The sequence below is a fragment of the Tenrec ecaudatus genome, chromosome 13, assembly GCF_050624435.1.
Source record: "Tenrec ecaudatus isolate mTenEca1 chromosome 13, mTenEca1.hap1, whole genome shotgun sequence".
NCBI classification, from domain to species: domain Eukaryota; kingdom Metazoa; phylum Chordata; class Mammalia; order Afrosoricida; family Tenrecidae; genus Tenrec; species Tenrec ecaudatus.
Window position 1 is genome coordinate 97,822,708 of NC_134542.1, and position 26,451 is coordinate 97,849,158.

At 38.6% G+C, this 26,451-nt stretch overlaps 1 protein-coding gene across 13 annotated transcripts in view; it reads left to right on the forward strand.

Annotated features, from left to right (window-relative positions):
• The window catches only part of QTMAN (queuosine-tRNA mannosyltransferase), a 459,649-nt gene that overhangs the window by 299,171 nt on the left and 134,027 nt on the right, over positions 1-26,451 (forward strand). The window lies entirely within an intron of this gene.

Below are 26,451 nucleotides of genomic sequence, written 5' to 3' on the forward strand. Positions count from 1 at the left end.
TTCTTATCTGATTTCCCTGGTGGGACCATATCCCGATCCCAACCAACTGACTCTGTATTGAAGCAGACCACTGTCTCTGCTGACCTCCTTTGGATCTGTTGGGTGCTCTGCCAAATGAAATCACTCTCCCTCTTCTAGAAAAATCCAACATGAAGCAATTGCACCAGCAGTACATGCTAGGACATTTTTTGTGTGCTTACGTATATTTATGGATTTTGTTCTTTGAGAGTGAAATACTCAGGGTCAAGGAAAACAAAATAATCCTTTTTGTTGTCCCAATTTTCTCGCCTTGATTTCTTTGTCCTTCCTTGCCTTACCTTATTCCTGTGGGGAAATCTTTGTGGGAAACAGAACAATCTCCCCTGACTTCTGATGGAGGGATTGGAAGAAATGAAACCGAACAACTCCTTCCCTCTACAGAGTTCACAAAAGCCTAACTGGGAACTGAGAAAGAAGATAAACAAGTGCTAATCTTGCCTGGCAATAGGAATCAGTGTAACTGTTTTTCTAAAAGGTATTTTTCCTTTTACAGCAAAACATCATGTAATTTCCCTAACTTGTGGGTACAAAATTTGCTAATGGGAGGCAAATACTCTAGTAAACGTAAGATGTCTGATTAGAGGATATTTATTTATATGTGGGACAAAAATATTTTCAGTTGTAGCAGGAAATAATTTTTGAAAAAGAGGTGATACTATTTAGTGTTTGATCCAACATAACAATTTTCCTTCAAGATCCTTATGAAAGTTTCAGTGCCAGAATTTCACACATATATATTCAGAGATAAATGTTTTTTTTTAAATGAAGAGCTTCTCTTAACAAAATCGCAGCATCACTTAAATTAAGTACTGATGATGTGCAAAGAGTAGATTTTCATCTTGTATTCACCCCCACATACGAGATAAATGCATATTTACATATGTATGTATGTATTTGGTGGATTGCTTTAATTCAGTGAGCTAAATTTTCATCTGTAGGAGACTTTGGTGGTCCTGTTAGGAAACCTTGCAGAGACATAATGATAACAGCGCTAATAGATTGTCTATATGGCTTAATCGACATTGCTAGGGTGTACTTTAAAAATGGGTACAGCACTCGATGTTCCTCAGGCTACAGTTAGTAAATAGCTATGGTGCACACCTAGCCGGAGAGATGCCACAACAGTTGTAGGAGATAATATGGAAGAATCAGTTCAATTTGTCGTTTGAAGTCATACCTTCTAAAATGAATTTTTAAATTGTGTTTGAACTTATTCATGGAATTGCCCTTTTCTTACCATATTTAGAATAGTATTCTTTCCAGCAATGTATATTTAATTTTACACTCTTAAAAGTACAAAGACCGTTGTTTACTGATTTTTTTTTCCTCTCTCTCCAGTGGCAGGGATTGTAGGCTAAATTAGAGACTACTGCTAAAGAGGCAAATTATTTTGAAAATACACATTTATTGAGGGGAGATCTGGAAACATAAACTAGACAGAGAGGTTACATCCACAATAACATATTACCAGTACAGCAGTAGTTTAGTAAATTGGTATATAAACAAGCATCTGTTGCAGGAATGTAAGAATGACATCATAAAGGATGTATGGAAAATTTTAATTGAAAAAGAATGATTCACAATTGCAGCATGACTTTAAGTCTAAATTGATTTTGCCAACAGAGTAAAAGTGGGACTCTTTTAAAACATTCCAATAATGTAAAGTATTTAAAATGTAATGTCCTGTTAATGTACCTAAAAATTAGACTCTAGGTCATCCAATAAGAGTACTGCTTACAGTAATACGGCCTATGTAATATGCAATTATCTTGACAATAGTTTTATTTTTCAACAATTTTGTCATAAAACAGCAGTACGATACAATGAATTTGATTCATTTTTTGTGTGTGAATCATTTAATAGGCCATTACATCTACTATATTAGACTCCATTCTCCTTTCAGAGCATTTCATTATAAGGCTGTCTTTAATGGAAAGAAGTTTAACCTTCCCTCCCAGATAGATTGAACCCCATAACAGTGTAAACATTCTCATTATAAAATAAAATCCCCTTCCCCAAGGGCAGTACTATAATTATGTTGCAGAGCCCCGTATGAATGTTTCCCTTCAGAAATGCTGTCTCATTCTTGCTCTCAACTTTTTATCATTTTCAAGCAATCAATAATATTTTAAATTACAGTTTTGAGAAAATGTATACGATCTGGTCTTTTAGATTTTTTGGAAGATATTTTAATCAACTTTGAGAAGAAGTCATCAGTAAAATTGCTGTTGATTTATAAATAGGATAATTAGAGCCTTTCCTCCTAAGTACTGTTCACTGGCATTGTGGCTGTTTTTATTGCCCAGTCAAACCTCCTCATTCAATTTTAAAATTGCCTTTTGAATGAACTGCCCTATGAGCTGCCAAATCGTGTCACCGTGAATCCGTTACCTCCTCGGTTTCATTGTCCAGTCTACAAATGCACAATAAACTGTTTGATAAGGGGGTCACTGAGGTTGTACTCATTTCTAAGTGAATTATAACTAAACAGTTCAGATTGTGTCACACACTTATTGTAGAGCGCTATTTCAAAGATAGCAGTACAGCACTTGGTTCATGTTGCACGGTTCCATCAAGGCTTTATCCTGTACAAATCAGGATCCCGTGGTTCTTCAACAGCTTGCCAACCACTGCATCAAGGGAAAAGAAAAGAAAAATGCTCTTTCCAGACTTAGGGACTTCCACTTGCAGTGAGTTTAGTGAAAGTGGCGGTCCTCCCAGGTTCCTAGCTCAGAAGGAGACAGCCTGGATCCTGCATGAAAGTCTTGGAGCAGAGATTTCAGGTGACGATTTCAAGATAAGCATGCTGTGCACCATCCACAGGAAGTACTCATAGGAAGGCCTGAAGATCCCACTCACGTGTACGCCTATGCCTAAGAATATGTTCAGGTTGCCAGTGTGATCGCTTGCTTTGGGAGCAACTGCATTTCCGTGGGTGTGGGTACTCACTGGATCTGCTGTCTGATCCGAGGCCGTTTTTCTACCCTTTGACTCGCAGATAGATGCCCATCCACAGCCTCTTCTGTGGGCGTTTAATTTCCAGAGAAGGAAGTTGACATTTTCTTCGGGCATGTTTTCTGCTCCTGCAGAATTGGTGCGTGTTTTTTGAGAAATGTAAAAGGGAAAAGTAAGAAAGTTTGTGCTTGTTGCGTCTAAAAGCAAGTCTGTTTGTGTGTCGCTCCCTTTGTAGCAGAAGGAATGTCTCTTATGTTTCTGTCTTCAGACAGTTGGCACACATTTCATCTCGGCAGCTGCTTTCTCTTAAAGTGCAGCAGAGTGTAGGACTGTAGTGACACCAGCATTAATACTTCACATTCTGCTATCATATGCTGTCACGGGGAAATATGGATCTAGGTTACATGTGTTTGCAGACTTTGTGCCGCTGAATTATGAAAGCTGACTCTGTTGGAGGATTGTGTTGTATTCGGAGACTGTGAACTGAACAATAACTGAATGCAGTAAGCTGTTTACACTACTATACTGTGTTCTCCTTTCTGGGCCTACTCGAGCCTGAGTTTTAAAATGTAGAAGAGCTAAATTGCCCTGGAAAATACCCCATAGAATAAACACCTAAGTGATTTTGTAAAGAAGGCATCTTTTGTTCCCCCAGAATTTGAAAAATCCTTGCACTCTGAATATTTGAAACAATAAGCGCTTAAAAAATGCTCAAAGAGAAAAAGTTCCATTCATATAAAAAGCTTGCCATGGAAATTATTGTTAAAATCACTTTCTATGGAAGTAAAAGTTAAAATCATCTGTTTTATGTTTGATTTCTTATTATAAGTTAGTTAAAAATCCGTAGCACACAACTAGTGTGATAGCTATTCTTTTACATTTGCATATGAACTGTGGCAATACACACAGTCACACATATACATCACTAATGTACATTTCTGAAGTTATACAGTTCCTGAAGAATTCATTGCTGTTGATTTATGAATATCATTTTGGAGTATAGTAAATTGGGTAACATAATTTCATTGCACTAGAATAACAATGAACTTGTACAAGTGATGCTTCTCTCTGCCACAGAGTTGGTTCTGACTCATAGCAAGCCTATGAGAGATGGTAGAACTGCCCTTGTGGGTTTCTGAGACTGTAACTCTTTGGGGGAGTAGAAAACCACCTCTCTTCTCAGCGTGGCGGCTAGTTTTGAACTACTGACCTTGTGGTTGGCAAACCAACGTGTAACCAGTAGGCCACCAGTACTCCTCGCGAGTAGTGCTTGCTTAGGTGAAGACACATTTACAGATCACTGGAGGCACAGACAAAAAGGAGAGTCGACGCTGGGAGGCTTCATTACAGACTAGTAGCAGAAGTGGGCAGTGTTTATATATTGGCCTTCAGTTGTTTCATCTTTAAAATTTCATCACAGTGGATTTGTTTGCTATGTTTTTAAGATTATTTGGGGATTATGCACCTTCTGAAATAGAGTTGAAATTTTTATTTAAATGTGACGGGGCTTTGAAAAAAATGCAGATTTTCCACCATAGCAGTATTTAGGAAAAAGCATAGAAAAAGAATAAACTCACTGCATTATTTCAGTTTATAACAATGCTGAAAGTCATCTTTAACCTCCATTTGGCATTCCGTGGCCCCATTCAAAGTAGCTTGAAATACCGTGGTTTTGGTAGCATCAAAGGCTCAAGTGGTGAAAATGAAAAAAACTTAAGATTCTTCATCTTCAAAATAGTTATTTATATTACCTGGCGTTGTTATTTGTTAACTGACTTTCTGTCTTGATAGTCCACTGTCAAGCAATGGGTGCAACAACATCATCCCCTAATTTTTAATTTTACAAATTCTGTTGGCCTCTTAGTGTTTCTAGGTGTCAGTGACAAAGAGGCATATCACATTTACTAACATCAGGTGAAAGAACAATTGTATTCCTTTGTACTGTCTTGCCTGCCAATTGAACACATTGGTTGTTTTCATACAGAAAGGTTAGCACTTGGGACACCGGATACTGTAGGGGGATCATTTTTGTAGCCTGGAATGCTGATTCTGTACCTGCCATCTACCTCGATTCTGAGTATGGGCAGTTCTGTTGATTGCAGTGTATACCTTTCCTGTGCAGACAGGTAAAAGGTGATGCTCTTTGCTCCCTTCACGATCTACAGCCTCCGCATCCCTCTGGAACACCTCGCGATGAGCCAGAGCGGCTTGATGGCAGTGAGGCCTGGGCTTTTGGTTCCCATGGAGAACACGTAGACGTTTACAGATGTCGTCCGTTTAGGCCTACGCACCTGGGGCGAGCAGCGCTCGTCCATCTGGGGTTTGTCTTCCAGCACAGCGCTTTGGGTGATGTTCCAGCGTGCTGCACCTGGGACGGCCTGTTGACTGGCCCGAGGGTTCGACAGAACTGCGTCCTGTCATCTGAGTGCTAGAAGTGATTGGCTCCACAGAGGTTTCCGGGCCAGCCCAAGTGTCCATTCAGTAGAGGTTTGTTCCGGATCTGCCTGGCACTGGAGCTGCCCATGGAAACTTTAGTGCTGCCTGTTTCGAAAGCAGGGCTCTTGCTGAAAATGGTGCTGTCTGAGGCCGGAATCTAAAATGCCGCTGTTAGCTGATTGCAGAAACATAAAACACGTCAACAGTTCTGGCAGTAGAATTAAACGTGTGAATGAATCAAATGAAAGGTGAAAGTAGCACTTTTGTCTCTTCGTCACGGTTCTGTACAATTGGGGACCATTAACTACAGTTTGTACAGTGCCACTTTGTCAGAAGTGACCTCGGGTTTCCTCTGTGCGTCTCGGCCGCACAGCCAGTGCTCTGGAAAAGGGAACTGTTCTATAAAGCGTCGGAAATTGCCTCCCCAGAGCAGGTCACATCTGAGAGGTCAGTACTGGAAATCTTCAAAGGACAATGGACATTGCATGTGGGCTATTTGTATGTGCGTGTGAAAGATAGTAAAGCAGGTTGGCTATCATTTAATACAAACAGAGTCCCACTTTTAATGTGTTGCACGGTACAACTTTTTGGTTCATTTTGATAAGGTGACATCCTTGAAAACACACCTCTTACGACTTCCCTTGAAATGCACATGCGTCCACACGTTCAGAACATCCAACTTGTCTGGCCGGTCGCTTACCTTCATACAATTGTGTTGCTTTTTCTCAAAGTTTCGTGTAGAATTCTTTCTCTTTAGTTCAATGTGTGATTATCATTAGAAGCAGTATAGTAAGTTTGGTGGTCTTTTTCACATTGTTTCTTTTCTCAGAAGTCAATTGTACTTTCAGCCTCAAGTGTTGGCAAAATTTGAGCTTGTTACTCCTTTTTAACATAGCATATGTCCAAAGCATCTATACTCCAAGGAGGCAGCTAAGGCAGACGTGATTGGGTAATCTGGCCCTGACAGGGAGCGTTAAGCTACCCCTTTATTGAGGTCATGATCATTGTTTCCAATGGCTGGTTCTGTGCCCATCTATATAGCTCTGATACATTTTTGGAGAACATTTCTTATCCACTCTGGATATAATTTGTGGTACTTGCCATAGTAGAAAGAACTCCAAGCTGCTGGTGGTGGTTGCTAACTAGCCGTGTGTGTGGTCAGACCTGCCATTTACTCGTTCCGGACCTCGTGGTCTGCATCTGAGAAATCATGGTCCTAGGTTCCCTCTCTAGACGCTCTCTGTTGCAAAAGTGTGCCATTTTCTATGTCTAAGTAAAAGTCTGGTGCTGCCTCAACAATACAAGATTTTAAAATAAATGAATTCCAAAAATTGTAGTTTATCTTTAATCATCATCATTCCAAGCATTAGAGTAAAATAAAATAACTATCGTTCAGTTTGGGGAACAGGACTCTTAAAAATGAGTCTGGACAATTGGACATCCCCTCACAGAGGGATCACAAGGAAGACATGGGCCAGTCAGGGTGCTTTACTGCACCGATGAAACACACAACTTTCCCCTAGTTCTTTGACACTTCCTTCCCCCCACTATCATGACCTCAATTCTACCTTACAGACTGGATTAGACCAGAACATGCGCACTGCTACAGATAAGAGCCTGCAACACAGGGAATCCAGGATAGATAAACCCCTCAGGGCCAACAAGGAAAGTAGAGATTTCATCAGGAGGAGTAGGGAAGGGTGGGGGGAGAAAAGGGGAACCAATCACAAGGATCAATCTAGAACCCCCTCCCAGGGTGATGAACAATGGAAAAGTGGGTTAGTGGTGATGGAGGGCAATGTAAAATATGGAAAAAATAATCTATAACTTAGTAAGGATTCATGAGGGAGGATGGGCAGGGGAGAGGGGGGGAAGAAATGGGGAACATCACAGATATCAGGGGCTCAAGTGGGAAGAGAATGCTTTGAAATGATGATGGTGGCATATGTGCAAATGTGCTTGACACAGTGGATGAATGTATGGATTGTGATAAAAGATGGAAGTGCCCCCAATAAAAGATTTTTGTTTGTTTTTTTAAATGAGTCTTGAGAGTGTGCTCTGTGCTTCCTACAGTTTTGCCTTGCTGGAACAAAATGAATTTGAAATGTAGATTTAATAGAACCAGTTACAGGTTACTCGGGATTTTAACTTGTGCTCTTCCCTCAATCTTCAAATAAATTACCTTTTTCGGTGCATTATTTTCTAGCATTCGCTTTATAATGGTAGACAGTTTCTCTCGATAAGTTAGAGGTAGAAGGACCTCCTCCTGGCTTCTCTCCTAAATCTTTCTGTTGTTATGTCAATGTGTTGTCTTGTTCCATTTCTTTATTATTTATATCTGCCTTTAAAGAAGAAACTCTTATATTTCCTCTTAGCTCTAGATTTCATGACCACGTGGTCTTTTCCACAATTCAAAGAGGAGCATATTTTCTCTCTCTTTTTTCAATCATTTTATTGGAGTTTCTTACAATGCTTATTACAATCCATACATCAATTGTATCAGGCATATTTGTATATATGTTGACATCACTGTTTTCTAGACATTTACTTTCTATTGAGGCCTTGGTATCAGCTCCTCTTTTCCCCTTCTCCCCCGCCCTCCACCCTCGTGACTCCTTGATAGATTATAAAGCATTATTATTTCCATGTCTCACACCAACCACTGTCTCCCTTCCCCCATGGGATCTGTTCTTTCCTCTGGAGGAGTGTGTGTGGTTGTGTGTTGATCGCTGTGATCAGTACCTCCTTCTCTCCCCCACCCCTACCCCCCACTTCACACGTCCTGTCTGGTATCTCTCTTCCCATTCCTGCTCTTGGGTTGTTGTGTGTTGTGAGCTATTATCTCTTATCTACAGCTGTGTACATGTTCCGTCTAGTCTGAAGTGAGAGGCATTACTGGGGTCATGGTGATGGGGGTGAGGAAGCATCAAGGAACCAGAGGAATATTGTGTGTTTATCGGTGCTTACTGCACCCCGGTTGACTCATCCCTTCCCTGTGACCCCTCTGTGGGGGATGGTCCATTGCCTACAGATGGACTTTGGGTCTCTGTTCCAATCCCCTTTGTTCTTCATCATATGATTTTGTTTGCTTGATTGTTAAGGGTCTTCTGATGCCTGTTACCTTGTCCCAATGACATGATTGCACAGGCTGGTGTGCTTCTTCCATGTGGGTGTGTTGTTTCTCTGTTGGATGGCTACTTGTTTAACTTCAAGCCTTCGACTCCAGACAGTATATCTTTTAATGGCCAGGCACCATCTGCCTTCTTCACCCCATTTGCTTATGCACCCATTTTGTCTTCAGCAATTGTGAGGGGAAGGTGAGCATCTCAGATAGCCAGTTTCTTAGAACAGAGTGTTCTTGTATTGAGAGAGGGTATGAGCAGAGGCCCAAAGTCCATCCACTACCCCAGTGTATTGCCATAAAAATATATGTGCATAGGCCAATACCTCTATTTTTATGGATTATGTATTTACATATGGACACCCCTATGCTTAGACCTCTATTCATAGCTTTGCTTCCTAGATTATTCCTCTGTTTCCTTTTACCATCCTTCTGCCCCACCATGATGCTTGCCCTACTTCTGCCACATAGTATTTCCTCTCAGCTACATTGCAGTTGCGCCAGTACTCCCAGGATCTCTATATCCACCTCATTATTGTTTTTATTCCCTAGTTGTTCTCCTGTCAATGGTGCTGTTTGCCCACCGCACCTTTCCCCCACCCCTTCTTCCTCAAGTTCCCTCCCCCCCATGCAACCATTGGTCCCATTGCTTTCTCCTCGAGCCTGCTTCCCATGCCTGTCTTGTGTAAGTAGGCATGGTGACAATGCATTGGCCAAACAAATAGAAAACGATTAACTAAAAAAAAGAGAAACAATGCAAAGAAAACAAAAACAACCCAACAGAAGCAACAACAATAAAACACCACCACAACAGAAAAACATGCATGCCTCCAGGTCTGTCCATTTACCTTTACTATCTCCCCACTGGTCCTGGGGGAATTCAGGGAACTGCCCCTCCTAGCCTGAAGTCTGTTTGGGGGGGCTCTGTAAAGGTCCCTTCATGGTTTTTCCCGCTGCGGGGGGTTCAGACAGCAGTGAGGAACTTACTCTCCTTCTACTCATTTTATATAGTCTCCTTACCTGAAGAATGAGGATGACAAATATACCCTCTTACTGCATAGGTTATAGTACTTTGCCCTTTAGAAGTATTCAAAATATTGAAGGGAGACAGCGGGCAGTGTAAGATATGAAAACAATAATAATTTATAATTTATCAAGGGGTCATGGAGGTGGGGAGGGAGAGCAAAAAGAGGAGCAGATACCAAGAGCTCAAATAGAAAGTAAATGTTTAAAAAGTGATCATGGCAACGTAAATACAAATATGCTTGATATAATTGATGTATGGAATGTTATAAGAACTGTAAGAGGCCCCAATAAAATGATTTTTCTTAAATAGAGAGTGTGCTTAATTTAAAAGAACTAAATTGTGGCATTTTTGTTATAATTTCTGCTCATTTCTATTTGTGATTGCAGGGCTGCATTGTCAAGTTTGAGGGTAATAGAATATGATTTAAAGGAAATAATTGTCTCACTGTCTTCTTTGTGTATTAACTTTAATTTTTACAATCTGACTAGGTAGTGTTTTTGTGATCATTTATTGAGCAAAGCAAACATTTGTTTGCACAGGTTGTCAAACTTGAGCTGACCTCATTGACAAAGGGGTGGAGGGCCCACCATGTTGCTTTGATTGTGAGCTTTGATCCACCCTGTCTCCCACTCTCTCCGAGACTGGATAAAGCATTCCATTTCCAAGCATTTGTTCACAGGAGCCAGGTAACATCTAGTTCTATTGGTCTCTGGGTTATGGTGGCTGATACTTTCATTGTCCCTGAGACCATTGGATAACTGTTTCCATGTGTCTTATTTTCTTCACTCATTTTTCTTCTGGACTGGGGATCCCAGTAGTTGACTCTTGGATGTCCGACAAGTCACAAGCTTTTAAGACTCCAGGGGCAATGCATCAGAATAGGATGCAGAACATAGCCTCTGTGGAGTACTGCTCTGTCAGTTGACTTGGGAGTCCCCTGTGAAGGTTCTCCCTCTTGAAGTATCTCATTGGAGGGCATCAACAAAAGACTGTCAGCAAAAGTTGAGAAAGGTGGCCTCAGAGCAAGAGTGTAATGTTATAAAACCCTACGTATCTGCTTCAGAATTATACTCTAATTAATTTTCAAGCACTTAAGGAATTCTTACGCTTTTTTTCCTTTTGAAGGAAAATGGGATTATATACAGTTATTGGTGCTTAAAATCATTGTTTACATTAGCCACTGAAAGTAATGTAGGACAAATATAGTTCATGCTCACTAAATTTGAGAGTCTTGTATTTGAGTGTTTAAACTAAAAAAAAAAGTTATTTCTGAGATGAAAGCAATGCTGCTTCAATTTGTACTAACCTTCTAAACAGTACTTTTCTATTTGCTCCCTTTTGCTGCTCTGCATGAGTTATAACTTGCTCTAACCTGTAACTGCTGTCAATCGATGAATTGTCAATCCAAGTTATGTAAACTTTCTGATTGGCTGAATGATCTCATCTAGTTCTGTGTATCTTCCAAGTAATATAATTCATTGATATATATATATATATATATATTCTCTTAAATTATGTTGATGAAAATATGAATAATTTTACATAGACTCACCCAAGCATACGCACAAGCATATACTCATAGAGATGTACCATAGGGGTTCAAGCAGTTAACATGCTCAGCACCTAACTGAATCTTTGGAAGTTTAAGTCTACCCACAAGCACCTCAGAAGAATGGTCTGGTAGTCTACTTCTTTGAAAAAAATCAGCTATTGCAAACCCAGTCTCGGACAATCCTTTGCTCACACATACGGTATCCCTGTGATTGGAATCTACTCGACAGCGGTTGGAGCTGAGAGCTATAATGAGACCAAAGGATTAGAGCAACAAATTAGAGGAAAATGTGGAATATGTGCACTTCTTTTTTTCCTGGACCTCAGATTCTTATTTCTTCCACAGAAAACTGACCCAGCATAAGGAAAAGTAAATACTAAGTCACATTCTTGATCATCCACAGCTTGAACTTGGATGGAAGTTCTTTGCTCTCAGATCCAGAATTTTTGGATGCATGGCATTTCGTGTGAGCAAAGAAATAAACATTTTAAGAAGGTTGTAGAAAATTGTGGATTTAGTAGAATCCCAGAGATGATTTACTTTAGAGCTGGCTTCAGAATGGCAAACATATACAAAGGCTTGTTCTGGCCTTTATTTTCTGAGTTGGCTGAATCCTGACCTAAAAGGGGCCTAGATTTTCTCTGTTGTCCCCCACCTCTTTTTTTTTTTTTTTTTTTTTGTGAACTCCTAGGTTTTACTTTAGAGCATGATCTGTCTGGGAGATTTGTTTGATTAGAAGAATGATTCCTTATTATCTTGTATTACTTAATTATATCCACTTTCCACCACCCCAGGCAGGAGGACAGAATACTGAATCTATCAGAGCCAACATTCAACCTCCCAGAAATTTGGAGAAAATGTTGGGCCTTTCATCCCCTCTGGATGGCCATTAGGATGAAGGCTTTTTCTGGGAGGAGGTCCAAAATCATCTCAGATGTGTAGATTTTGGAGATTATTCAAAAAGGCCTCTCCATGGAATTTGAGACATTCCCGAGGTCACATCAGTTTATTTAGGCAAGTTTATCAGTAAATGACAGAAAAAAGGAAAGTGCAAATCCATTTCTGTAAACTTTAGCCTTTTCTGAAAACATGCACCCAATTTAACCAAAAAATGGGTAGTGGTTGTAAAATATGACTACCTTAAATTTTAGCATGATCTGCATTAAATGGTTAATCACACAGTGCATACAATAAATAGCATACATTTCTTCTTCTGTTTTTTAATGTTCATTTTACTGAGATAGTCATCCAAAAAAACTAAACTAAAAGCTGTGTGTTGTTTCCAAGATTGATATTCCTTCAAGTGCAAAATGTTTCCAGGTTTTTATTCTGAAGGAGTAAAAAAAAAAAGTTTAAATGTCAGGATGTTTATTTTAATTAAGCTGTTTCCAATGTAGCATATTTGTATGTGCTTTTTTTTAATATTTAAAGTTTTGTCCTACTGTGTATTTTGTATTTGGCCCTCCTATACCTTCTATTAGATCAAACTGTATAGTGTTAAACTAAGGACTTTTACAAAGTCCTGTAAATAATAGCCCTCTGTGCTCATTTAAAGCCAGCAGGACATCCCATCATGCCTACTTCTTAATTAGATGATATTTTGATCTGTGTTCCTATTCATCAATGCTTTGTTTCCTAATGTCAAGTCAGGGTGCCGTTTACCCACTAATACAATTTCGTGACGTATTCCTGGGAGAGCCGGACCAGGGGAGTTTCTATTTGGCACAAGTGGTCTTCTCTGTTGGTTGGCATCCTTTTTCAGGCTAATAGATAGGTGAAATGTTCTAATACCAGAAAATCTTTCATTTGAGGAAATAAAGCATCTTTTAAAAGGCCATGTTAAACATGTGGTAGGGGAGGTGGGGGAAACTGACTGCATGGATGACCCGACTTCTTCCCTGGTTTGACTTCCCTTGCTCACACTGAGATGGCCCATTGTCTGAACACAGATCTCTCTGCTGCTGCAGCTTCTGTAGTTTTGTGCTTTCTGTTTTTCCTCTAATATTTAATGCAGTGCATTTTATGTTCCTCCTTTTATTTCATTTTATGTTGTATTGCGTTATGTATTTCACTGTTGGATCTAAATTGGGGAAGGGAGTCCTGCTTTGTCCTTGTACTATAATGAAGATAGAGTTTGTTAATATAAATGTAAACTGCTGTCTTAGGTGCATCATCACATGAAGACTGTTTCATAATTGAATATGTTGGTGCTCGATACATTTAGAAAATTACAGTCCCTAAACACCTACTCAGAGAGAGAGATGAACTTAATGGTTTGTTGTATACAGTTTCATTTAAAAATATTTTAGAGGAGTGACTTATTTGTAAGGCTGTGTACAGTGCAAAGAAATGATGGCAACAGTGGAACCGTAAAAGGAAAAAGATAAGCAGCAATCGCATTCAGCATTTATTAGGATCTTTGTTCTTGGAAAGTTACATATCTTTTTGAGAATTTCAAGTATGGATGGTAAGATTAGATTAGACTGAGAAGGGGAAATAAGTTTCCCGAACCATGCTAAGGACACATTCCTTATTTTAGTAAACATAATTGTAAAGTGTATTGCTTTTATTAAAGTATCTGCCTTCACAGAGCAATAATATTTTTTAAATGTACATCAAGTGTTAAAAATGATGGGATGACTGCAACTTCAAAGTCACTTTTCTCATTTTTTAAGTCAAACGGGGAAATGTACATGAACACATCTTCAATTAAGGACAGAAGAGATTATTTTAAATAATGCAGATGTAAAAACTAGATGTCCAATGAGAAATGCTTGCACAGTGCTGACGGATAGTGCTTCATCGCTGAAATGATGATCAATAGCTACGTGCTTATGGTTGAAATGATATTTCAGAAGCATGAAACACTTGTAACAAAAAGGTACTATACTTAAGTAAATATCTTCTGATAAACACTTCAGTATGTATATGCATAACTGTGGTTTCTTCAGGCTTGAGAAAAGGAAGTTTACCACATTTGTACAAAAACAATATGACAAAGCCTGTTTTGTTTTGTTTCAATGCTTTTCTTACATAAATGTGCTGTGTGAGAGTCCATTGGTATTTTGTTAAGAACAAAGCTTTGGAACTCCTTGGGATATAAAATATGGCACAAAATGACTGGGGCTTTAGACTATACAATTTTATTTGCAAACCGTGACTCTCTTCTTCGTCATCTTTGCTAGATAAACATTTCAGAAAACAGGGACGTGTGTGATAATTGAGACGGCATTCCTTAGAAAGAAGTCGTAGGATATCTCAGACGAAATACCAAGCCCTCAGAAGGTTTACCATGAATTTAAGAGAGGAAATCTTGTTGGAATTGAGTATGTGCCCGTTGACAATCAGTGCGCCTGAAGCGAGTTCTCTTGCAGGAAAACGTAGTGCCGTCCAAACAAAAGCCTGAGAAGGGAAGGAGGGAAGTCCTGGATGTAAGGGTATGCTGTGCCGCTCTGTACGTTCACTGCACAATGGTCACTTGGATTTTTGCTGTGGTTTCCATATTTAAAACTTGTGAAAAATGGGGTTTTAAAAGGCTGAATATCTTTGTACCTTAATGAGAGAGTGATTGCTATAATAGTATCAAAGATAAACCAGTATATTAGGAATACTAAATGATAAAGGGCAATAATATGCCATTCTTGAGACTTCTTGGCTCTTACCTAACACATCAGAAAGTGATTGTTGAATTTTAAATAGCCATACAAATGGATGACATAGAAATTTAACTTTGCTTTGACCTTATTCTAATTCACAAGATGACTGCAAAATGACTTTGTTGCATCTGAATGTATGCTGGATGCTAAATCACTCCAGAGTATAAAATCTTTGTTTTGGCATAATGTTGATGCATAAACATTTGTACCCCATACTAACCCTATAAACATCACAATCCATCAGTACAATTACAAAAAAGATTGTTTGTTTTCACACTTAAAGCAGACATGAAATAGAGTGTCCTTAACTTAATCACCACCTTGATTTACCACATTTGCATATATTTGCATATTAATTGGACTACAGATTAAAATTGGTTTTGTAATTTTAATTAAGTGTCCACAAAGGTAAATGATTAGAACTGTTTAAAATACATTCTGACATAAATAGCAGTAAAAGCTTTTGTGATGATGTTTTTGTGGAATTACATTCAGAAAGTGGCCTTTTTATGATAGTAATTTTAATCTTAAATAGAATTATACAGTCAAACAGAACTGTGGATTCATAATCATTTTTTTCAAGATTCATTTAATATTTTGCTGATTTGCAGCACTTGATGAAAATGTACTGTAGGTTTAGCTGATTGCAAAATTAGGCCTCTAGAGCTGATAAATAGATGGTTTAAACCCACCCTCTTTAGATGTGTGTCATATATGCTTGAAATGTATATCTCATTCAGTGCGTGCGTCTGTGTGTGTGTGTCTGTCTGTCTGTCTTAATGGAATCAACGCATATTGCCTCTTCAATGATAGACTCTGTTGTAAGAGAATCACCGTAAAGGACACCATCGTATTTGCAGTTTAAATCAGGACATGTACACTGTCTTCAAAGGTCACTTCTACCTATTGCATTGGTGCCCAGAAGAACCATCCTGGTGCTGACACAGGTCAAAATGTGCCAAATTAGTAGCAGGTCATTCTCCCTGGTGCATTCCCTTTGGGGGTGAAACTCTCAGCATGAACAAGACCATTGTTGGGAGCATGCTCCTTCTTTCCCCTAAAACCTCGGATACTTACTTAACGTGTGGTATGCGTGCTTTCTGTTTTACCAGACAGAAAATTGGTTCTACCAGAAGGTTACTTGATGCCTAGCACCCCCTTCTTCCAGCTGGCATTTTCCTGTTTGGATCATTTTAAATGTTGGATGCTGAAACCCTCCCCACTCCCAGCTGCCACCTTCTTCCCTGGCGGTACCCGAAACTCAGTTCCCTAATGCTTTCTTGCACCCAGCTGCTACTCTGCCTGGCTCCTGGCTATTTAGAATGTGGTGGGATAAATAATCCTCTCCCTACCTCCAACACTTCCAATTGTGTTTCTTTTATAAGCGCTGATGCCCCTTAGTTTGCAGTGAATGACACATCCATCAGATTTGTTCTCTTCCTTTCTGAATATTGTGTTTATATGTGTATATAAATTTTATCTATTGATAGATGGCCAGATGGGCTAACTTAAGAAGTTCCTGAAGAACAGCCCAGTTAAACTTTTTTACTTATGATCTTAAATTAGCAGAGAGGAGAAAAAATAGCAGAGAGGAAAGAGTTCCTACAAAACAGATAATTCTATGATAATTTTTTAAAGTCAGCATCTTAGAGCTTTGTTTTCTCCTGGTACCGAGGAAAGAGCGAAGCTTGAGAATGTACCAGTTACACTTTCAAGTCACAGTTCTGTTTTCTCAGGGTGCCAGGTGGGAAATTGTTCTGCTTCTCAGAAAGCACAGTTTCCTCACCTGTTAAATGGAGATGTAAGACTCTCTTCTTTGCGTGGCAGTAAGTAGTACAACGTTGGATGAAAAAGCCTCTGGCCACTTGTTACCGCTCTGGTGAAAAGTAGTCACATTCAGGAGAGCTATTGCAGGTACAGAGGCCTGGATTTGCTGATGAATTGGTTGTAGGGTGTTAAGAAAATGTAGTTGTCAAGGATGATCCCCCAAGTCTTAGGCTGAGCAAATTGCTTATGTCAAAAATAGTGTAGAGCAGGGGTGCTCACGCTTTTCCCGCATGTGAACTACTTATAAAATGGTCAAGTCAAAATGATCTACCAACTACAAAAATGTAAACCATCTATTTATTTACATTTATTCATAAACACAGTGAGAATTCTTTATATGTACAATGTATGTGTACCTTACATAACCACGAGTCCATATTGCACAACACAACACAATTAACTATGTACATTTTTTGTCATGACCTGAGCTTACTTGCACTGAATGGAGTGAGCCAGGGATGCATAGACCGGACAGTAGCTGCTGACCGCCAGCCTCAAGCACACTTCCCGATGATCATCAGGCATGGTGGAACGGCACTGGGATTTGATGATCTTTCTGTGGGAAAAGGCTGACTCACATAAATACGTAGAGCTGAATAATGCAGTCAAGGAGTTAGCACATTTTCTCAAGTTTGGGGACTTTCTTCTGCGAGTAAGTTCCAGAACTGTTCATGCGCTCTGAACTTCAGCTGAATGTAGGCTTGTAGTGTCAAGATCTCCCGTTCTGGATGAACGTGATATGTTTTTGTCTTCTTACTTGGTCCAGCTCCCCCACTCATGTTAGTACCCTTTCTTACGTTTAAGAGGTAAAAAACAAGGTCTGAAAATTGGCGATAACTTAGCTTGTCAGTTTTGCTGCCCTTAGCGCACTTTCCGCATGCATTTGACACCCAAGATTGCATCTGATTGGCTGTGCTGTAAGTAAGTGACGGATTGATGATAGGCTAACGTCTATATTTTTTAATGCCATGCGATCTACCCACACTACATTTGCGAACGACTAGTAGACCACGATAAATTGATGTACTGAGCACCCCTGGTATAGAGGGAATTATCAAGAGCCGGATTTAGACATGCTAAATTTGAGGTACTTATTAGACCTACAAAGAGACAAGGTGGCAGTCTAATTCAGTTGGAATTATGTAATAAAATCCGAACGGACCTTAGCTCTATTTGTGTGTGTTTACATGTACTACATATGTGTGTATGTACATTTGATCATATCATATGTAAATCATACTTTCAGAAAATATTTGATGGCCTTAAAATTCCCAAATTGCATTTTTTTAAAAATAGATGACACAATTTTGAAGTGCTGCGGGGGGAAAAATACAAATTTAATGTTTTGTTGTTGACATTGCTTTAAAGATTAGTGGAGAGATTTAGATGTAGTACATTATTCTCGGCGTTCCTAGTTCTATTTCCAGGTTCGTTTCACTAGTTGAAGCAAAGTTTTTATGTGAACATTTTATTGAGTCATTTGATATCCTAATATATAACCCAGAAAGTCCAGTAAAAAGCAGAAAGGAAGTACCAGACACTTCTCCTAGCTTTATTGACTCAAAGATCCTGAATGAAACGTTCAATGCTCCTTAACAGAAAGTAAGAGGAAGAAAGATAAAAAGGACTTTGCATGGATGGATGAACAGTATGCAAAAAAAAATTTCCGCCTCAAGATTAGCACCATAAACTTACACATTCAGCAAACTTGGTCTTTTTTGTGCCCTGTCCTCAGTACCATCTTAAACTTTTAGTTACCTCTGTTTACTGGGAACCACTACAAGAGGTCTCTGTTTTTTTTTTTTTTTGGATCAGCTTCAAATGCACTGTATTAGATTATTGGATACTTTTGAAAATTCACAAGGCCCATTACCATTTTAAGGGCTCAGAAGTCTTGCAGAAAAAGGGACCTGTTTTAATTATTTCTTTTTACCCACTGAAAGGAACATATGGTCCACTCAACCTTGTAATTTGAGGAAACTTTACCAAAAGGGCTTTATGAGTTATAAAGATATGACCAGAGTTTAAGGAAGTTATCTCAGATTATGCAATATCCTGATTCAAACAGCAGCATCACCACTTCCGAGCTGAAAGGCTAGAGAAAGGAGAGTCATTAAAACCCAAAGGAGGTGGTTGTGTGGAGAAACCCACGAAACTATTCCCTGCTTAGAAAGATGCAGCCGACTCTTGCAACCTGGCTGGGAAGAAGGAAGCAAAACAAGTCCTTCGAATCTCCTTCCTCTGTCCCCAAATGGCTGAGCCTAACTGGAACTGAAGTCGAGAGAGCCCTTTAATGTGGACACACAACCTAGATCATGGGGCGCCATCCAGAAATGTAGAATGAATCTTGAGTAGACTGACGATATCCAAAAGTAATAAAGTTTACTTTTGGCTTTTGTATGTATCTTTTTATTTTATTTGATTTGATATCTAAGGATATCTTGGGAGTTTAGTTTGGTCTGGAACATAGGGAGAAAGACCAAGCTCTCTAGTAAATATCTGCAATTCCATAAACCCACAGGGCCAAGTCTGCACTGTCCAATAGGGTTGCTATGAGTCACCATCAGCTTGATGGGAGAGAAAGAGACTGGAATATTGATTTAATTAGTGGTCACAATATGGGGGCCCAGAAGCTATTTTGCTTGCCTCACAGAGCAATTTGGCTTTTAAAAAAATAAGGGGGGAAATAGCTTTAATGCCTTTGGGTTGAGTACTCTTATTTGGCTTGAGCCCCACTACTTTATCATATGTTCATCCATTAGGTCAGCATTTTTATTTTATCTGACCCAAGAGGCATTTGAGCTGTGGACCTTTGCTCTGCCCTCTTCAATTCTTTATCAAAGTTTATGTTTTCCGGTACCCATTTTCAGTGGACCCAGTTCTTCTCTAAAGAATCTAATTGCTCTATGTTATTAAGGAAGTAAGTGTAGAAAACTTAGCCTGTCAATTGATTCAGATTACATATTTGAATTTTAAAAGAAACTTGTAAAGATCATACCATGTCCTCCCCCCACCCCAATACCAACTATCTGATGCTGTTTGCCCCTAACAATACATGTCACATATGTAATCAGAGAATAGTGAAAAGATCTGTAAAATTACCAGACAGTCATCTCTTTTCTTCTTTCTGTTTGTTTGCTTTTTCATATCCCCCTGCAGGAGAAGTTCAATCCAGCATCCTTACCAAGGCGAGTTCTCTAATTGACATTTGTCATCTCACCCTATTTTGACTACCCCAGAGCTTCACTTCCTCAATTACCTTTGCATTTGTATATTGAGAAATTATATATTATTGTAGATAGAATATTGTGAATTGTTTTGTATTCCTACAAATACTGTTGATTTGTTTTAGCATGTTTGCGGTCCAAGCATTATTTTGCTTGTTCTCACACTGTAGACTTCATCTGTTGAGTAGCCCCCCCCCCCAAAAAAAAAAAAGTATGATGTTCCACAATGACGTTAAGTCAAAGAGTATTGCTGCAAATGCACAGAAGCCTTCGTTAAACAGAAATATCCAAATAGGAAGCTATTGCTCCTGGATATATCCTCCTTCTAGGTCTGCATCCATCTCACTAACCGATCCCTGAAAAATCCTGTCCTCTTTGACGTGTCCCAAGTTGAAACAGCAGTGTGACCATGCTCGAGTTGAAGGATGCATATGACTTCTTTTCAATGTCCTTTGAGTATGGGAAACATGAAAGTATGAGCAAGCAAGATTAGAGCTATAGGGTGGAAGGGGTAGGGTTTCCCACAAAATTCTCTTAGGACACCCCTTGCTCTCCTCAAAAGAAAGCAATTGTCATGATGGGGAGGGGGGGAATCCTCAGTGCAACTTTGTAACCTTTTTGTTTTTTAAACCAATGCACTTTTTCCATTTTTACAAACCACCTTTATGATAAGCCCACATAATGATCCTGTGCTCTTTGAGAAAATCGGGCCACTTTACCCTCTGAAACCACCACCCCTTGAGAAAGTTGCTGGGACCCGATGTGCTGACCTCTCTGGCTTGCCTTGAACGCACCCAGCAGATCTCCTCAGGAGCCACTGTTTTGATTATATCTCTCTTCTTTCTTTCTGTCTTTCTTTCCTTCCTTCCTTCTTTCTTTCTATCTTTTTAAGGTATGACAGTGAGACTAACAAGATAAGTGAGAGAACTTGTGTACAGCCATCTCCCGATGATTGATACATGTTCACACGTGCTTTGCCTGCTGTAAACCCATGCATGCATGAATTGGGACTCTAGCAGCAGTACTGGTTGAGGTGTCCTCTTGCAGCTTGTCCACATGATCTCTATTTGACCATTACTGTGAGCACCGCATACTATGACTTCCCCTCAAATGGGGGTTCCTGTGGATAATAAACCAGAGGAGAAGAGAGATGAGGGCTGAGTACACAGGTGAAATCCCATTATATGGACCTCCGGGGCGGTTGTACATTAGCTTACCATATTCAAATTCAGCCTAGAGAATTATTCTAAGGAATAATTTTCTAAATATGTTTAAGACATAATGACAATTTGAAAGAAACGCCATTTGTATTCAAATTAAATGTATTCAGTCTGCCTTCTAATATACAGCCCCTGTGCTTTTCCAGAAATGGAAGTACATAGAATGAATGAAATTTTAAATATATATCTGTGTATACATATATATAGCCATTTATCTGTTTTCTGTTGCCAGAAACACCAACATCTACCAATTTTTTAAAATAATGTATCTGTGTTTTATTTATTTATTTGAATCTTTTTTTGTCCTTTGTCCACAATGGGTTTGGTATGAAACATCCTCCTTTGTAATTAGTGATTTCCTGTTATGATACTTCAAGGCAGAATCAGGTGCTGATCCTTTTTCTATTATTTATGCCTAAAGACTGAAAATGAAATTCTGTTACTGAGTCAGTAATGTAAAATTATTTTGATAATAAGGTCAACAAAGCATTATTACTGTAGGTCACTGGCCAGGACTCAGAAACGTTTTAATTATAGTATGTTTCTTACAACAATGATGACATTTGGCCTGTGTTAAATATCCTATTAGCCTCTCTGCCTGATTTTCATTAGATGCACCCTGATTTCAGGGCTTAGATGTTAATTTTAGTGGCAGTTAAATATTTTATTCCGATACCTAAGGCATATTGAGTCTCTTACTTGCATAAGTTTTGGTTTGGGGGGACCAGTGAATTCAAGGAGTAATTCAAAACTATTGAAATTATTCCAGCCCCTCATAAGCTATCATGCCAAGTATTTTTCTTTCTATGTTATTTTGTTATTTATCTTCCAGAATAGCAATGAGTAATCAAGATTTCCTGTGTTTTGAGGAGCCTTTAGAGTAAAAAATGAGCTACACTGAGATAAGTTAAATACACAAGAAACATTTTAAATAGCATGCATTGTACACTACCCATGTTATCGCAAACATCAAATTTTATTTTAAAATAACATGTAGCTATGTAAAAATGTATTTTTCTTGAAAAATCAAATTGATTAATAAATTATATTTTGACATATAATATAGTATTTAGAAACACAACGACTGTGAAGAAAAATAGCAGAGATCTCTGATGGTAGAAAAGTGCAAATGACAGAAACTCAGTTTTTCACGCAAGCAAATTTTTGAATGGAGTGTGGTGGTAATTTATTTGATCAAATATTTGATCCTAGGCCCATGCAGGGCTGGATAAACGGGTTTCGGCCAGGACTTCCGAGTTTTGTCTTTCTCATTATCTCTCAGAATAGATTTTTCCAGGTGCTCAGTAAGATGACCACCAGTTTTCCTCATCTCGTATCCTCAAAGCATAGTATCCTAGTGAAAAGAAGTATCTTGTCAAGTAGACCTGGCAAGACTATCCTTGATTGACTCCAATCGGCTATTCCAATCCCCCTGAATCAATTACATCAGCCTGGCTAGGTGGTACTTGTTTGGTCTTACATGACTTTTCTTAGTTCCCAGCCTTGTATAGGGTGTGTGTGTAGGACCTGGTATTGTTCAAGGAGCCAGCCTTTCTGGAATGACTTGCAATGGCTTTCTAGCAGGAAAAAAAAAAAGTTTCTTAAGAATGTAACCTTGACATGAAAGAAATGCAAACCAAAATCAAAGTTAGATACCATGTCATACCCACCCAACTAGCTATTATTTGAGGCGATGGGAAATAGCAAGTATTGAAGAGGGTGTGGAGACATAATAAACCACGTGCACTGCTGTTGTTGAGAATGTAAGATGGTGCAGCTTCCGTGGAAAACAGTTCAGTAGTTCCTCCCAAAACACTAAACATAGAATTATCCCCTGTCCCCACAATCACACTCCTAGGTATATCCCCACTGTGATTGACTGCAGAGACTCAACGGAGACTTTTACACCAGTGTCCACTAGAGCATTAGTTACAATAGTCCCAAGAGGGAAATGACCCAAGTGTCTTTCAACAGATGAATGAATACGCAAAATGTGGTATATTCCTGCCATGGGCAATTGTGCAGCCATCAGGAGAAAGGATGTTCTAGTACATGCCTTGGCAGCATGTTGGTTAGTGAAAGAAGCCAGAAACAAAAGGAAAAATATTGTATGATTCTGCGTACACGAACTGTGTAAAAAAGTAATTCCCATAGACACAAAGCAGAATAGAATGTACCAGGGGCTCTGAGGAGAGGGGAATAGGGAGGTTATTGTATAATGGTTACAGAGTTTCTATTTGGGGTGCTGAAACCTTTTGGATATGGGGGGGGCGATACTTTTAACACTTTGAAAGTAACCAGTGCCACTGATAGACATGATTATAAATGGTGAAGATGGAGGAACGTTTTATGAGTTTGGCCCCAGTAAACAGTATGTACATAGACACACACTTCGTGTGTGTGTGTGTGTGTACACGTTGCTCTTAGCAACTGTCAAACCTGATGGTACTCACAGCAACCTTCTGTACTGCAAAAAGAAGCACTGCCGGTCCCACAGTCTTCAAAATGATTGTTATAATTGAGCTCACTGACGCAACCCCTGTGCCAATCTACGTTATTGAGGGAGGGAACTAGGGAACTCACCCTCCCCCACTCCCCACTGCCTTACCAAGCAGGGTGTCCTTCTCCAAGGCCTGGTCCCCCTGGCAGCATGTCCAAAGTAAAGGAGGTAGTCTGACCATTGTCCCTTCTGAGGAGCTTTCTGGCTGGACTACTTCTAAGATAGTTGTGTTTGTTCTACTGGTCATCCATGGTATATTCATTATTCTTCCCCAAGACCATAATTCTATAGGCTGTATGTGTACATATCTATAACATATATGTATTTAAAAGCTTGTAGCCATGTGCAAGTCACCTGGCGTTCTTTTAACTCTGGGTCTTCTGTGGAAACTATGGATAAGTTATTACCTCTACTGATTTAGAACTTTAAAAAATGTATTTTAAAAAAGTTATTTTCAGAGATGTTAGAAAACCTTCAGTAAAATGCAGGTTTTAGCCATACGTCCTAGGACTAATGATATTATCAAAGGATGAGTCTGTTAAAGTGAAAAGATGGTTTCACTTAGAAGCAATGTATTATCTGTGTAGATTAAGAGCTTTCTCCGTGTAGGCTCTGTTTAAACATGTTCAATGCATTAACTTACTTTGGAACAGGGTTCTAGAGTCAAACTGCTTGGGTTCGAAGTCTGACTTTGTTCCTTTCATGTTAATGATGTGGGGCAACCAGTGCCACTGTATGTCCCTGTTTTCTGATCTATGGATGACAGTATTAATAAGTGAACCCACCTAGTCCAGTTCACAATGAAGTGAAATGTGTTAACATCTGGGTCATAAGTAACTGTAGTTATACCCAGTATTCGTAGAAGAGAAAGAATTTTATTATTTATTCTCATCATCGTCAACTTTCATTGTTACCTGATAATAAAATTAAGAGATTCAGTGGAAGTTTATGTGGGAGTTTTAATTACACAATGTTTCCATTTAAATTTTTCTATCAATATCTCTGACGATCTTATAAGCAAGGGAGTTCAAAGAATATACAAAAATGGAGGGAATTAGTAAATTCCAAAACTAATTTGAAATTAAGAGAATTTTAGTCAATATATTCTCTGTCAAAACTCAACATTGGTGAAAACCATATCCCTGCAAAACATGGATTATTAAGAGAAGGTATAAGTAAATTTTTATTTCTCATAGTTCACAGCTTAACATATGAAATTACATTAAATTAAGGCATGTTGGCTTTATTTTTCCAAACCCTACAAATATTTATATTCTAACTTTTATATGCAACAGGAATATTACCTCAAAAAAATATAACTTCAGGGTTATAAACAAAAGAGTTCACTGAAGTGATAACATTATGGTATTATATGATCTTCTAAATTTCTTTTTCAGTGTGATTTATCGAAAGTTATCTCAAACTATCATTAAAGTAAAAAAAATTAATCTTCATATTTGTAGAAAGAAAGAGGATTTTGTTTATAAACATTTTCAGAACTGTGAAATTGTCATTGTTATTTTGTTTCTGTTTATACGCTTGGACAGGAACAGTGTTATTGGAGTCAAACCCACAAGTGTTTTTGAAAGCTCATTTTTTGAAATGTTCTCTTCTTCAAAGGCAAGTCATATGATTGATTTCTTCATGTAAAGATGTTCGCTTAAGAATGACGTAAACATTACAGCCTGGCGAAATAGCTCGTGCTTCCTGAAGGAGGTTACAGATTTTGAGAGTAAGCAAAGCCAGGAACAAGCTTATGAGACTGTATCTGCTCGCTTCATCCTGTTATTTGCTTAAGATGCTCAGTCATGGTTATTCTTCTACCGATGTGGTCTCTATTGGCATGATACATATATTTATTAAACTCAGAGTTTTTAAAACAATGTATCCAATTCCGTGAATTTGTTGACATTCTCTTTTAGTAATTCTTGGGGGCTGTTGAGAAAAGAAGTCACAAAATAAGGATATTATTTTGTAAAAATAGCTTTTTGATGATTAATCAGTGCCAGATAGTTTTTGGTGCTGGGTAGCGAGTATTGAATAGAACATGTGTTCTAATGGTTGAGATCGACAAAAAGTTAAATTAATTTTAGACACTGTGAAGATGTGTAGAGGAAATAAAATAGGACAATAGGAAGGGAGGCTGGGGAATTGCTAGATCAGAAGATGATCGCAGATGGCCTCTCGGAAGATGATCTCTCAGCTAATACCTGAATGACGAGAAGTATCTGACAATAGGAGAGATGAGCCTTTCTGGCATAGAAAATAACATTGCATTTTCAGAATGGAAACAAGTTCAGGTGAAAAGGGTAGAGGTAAAAGAAACAAGGCTGATAAGGTGGTTCTATCCTTGCCAGAATGAATCATTTAAATGTGTTTTAAGTTTAGTAGGAAGTCTTTGGAAAGTTGAATAAGAGGGATAAGTGATTTGATTCATTGGTAGACTAGATTTGAGCCTTGGCAATAGTCCAGGCTAAAGATCATGTAAATCCTTATTCCATTCTTTCTCTACCCCATACATACATACTCTCTTCCCAAAATGCATAGCTCACCCTCCCTTTAACAATTTTTTTTTTACGCCAACGCAATGGACCAGATGTTGTACTACATGCTCTGGTATAAAAATGAAAAATACTATCCTTTTCTTATCTTTAATGATTTGTCTGTGTTTTTCTTGAATACACTTGGAGTTAGTTGAATATATGTACCTAGAAATTTGGAGAGTATTAGAGCTAAAAACAACAAAAATTTAACATGTCACAATGGAAATTAGAAGCTGAATATTTAGATCTTTGTATCTCTAGAATGTGGTTGATTTCACTTCCACTGAGTTTTTAAAATATTGAGCTGGAATTTTTTTAAGCAGAGCAAAAGTATGCTTCTATCTCACA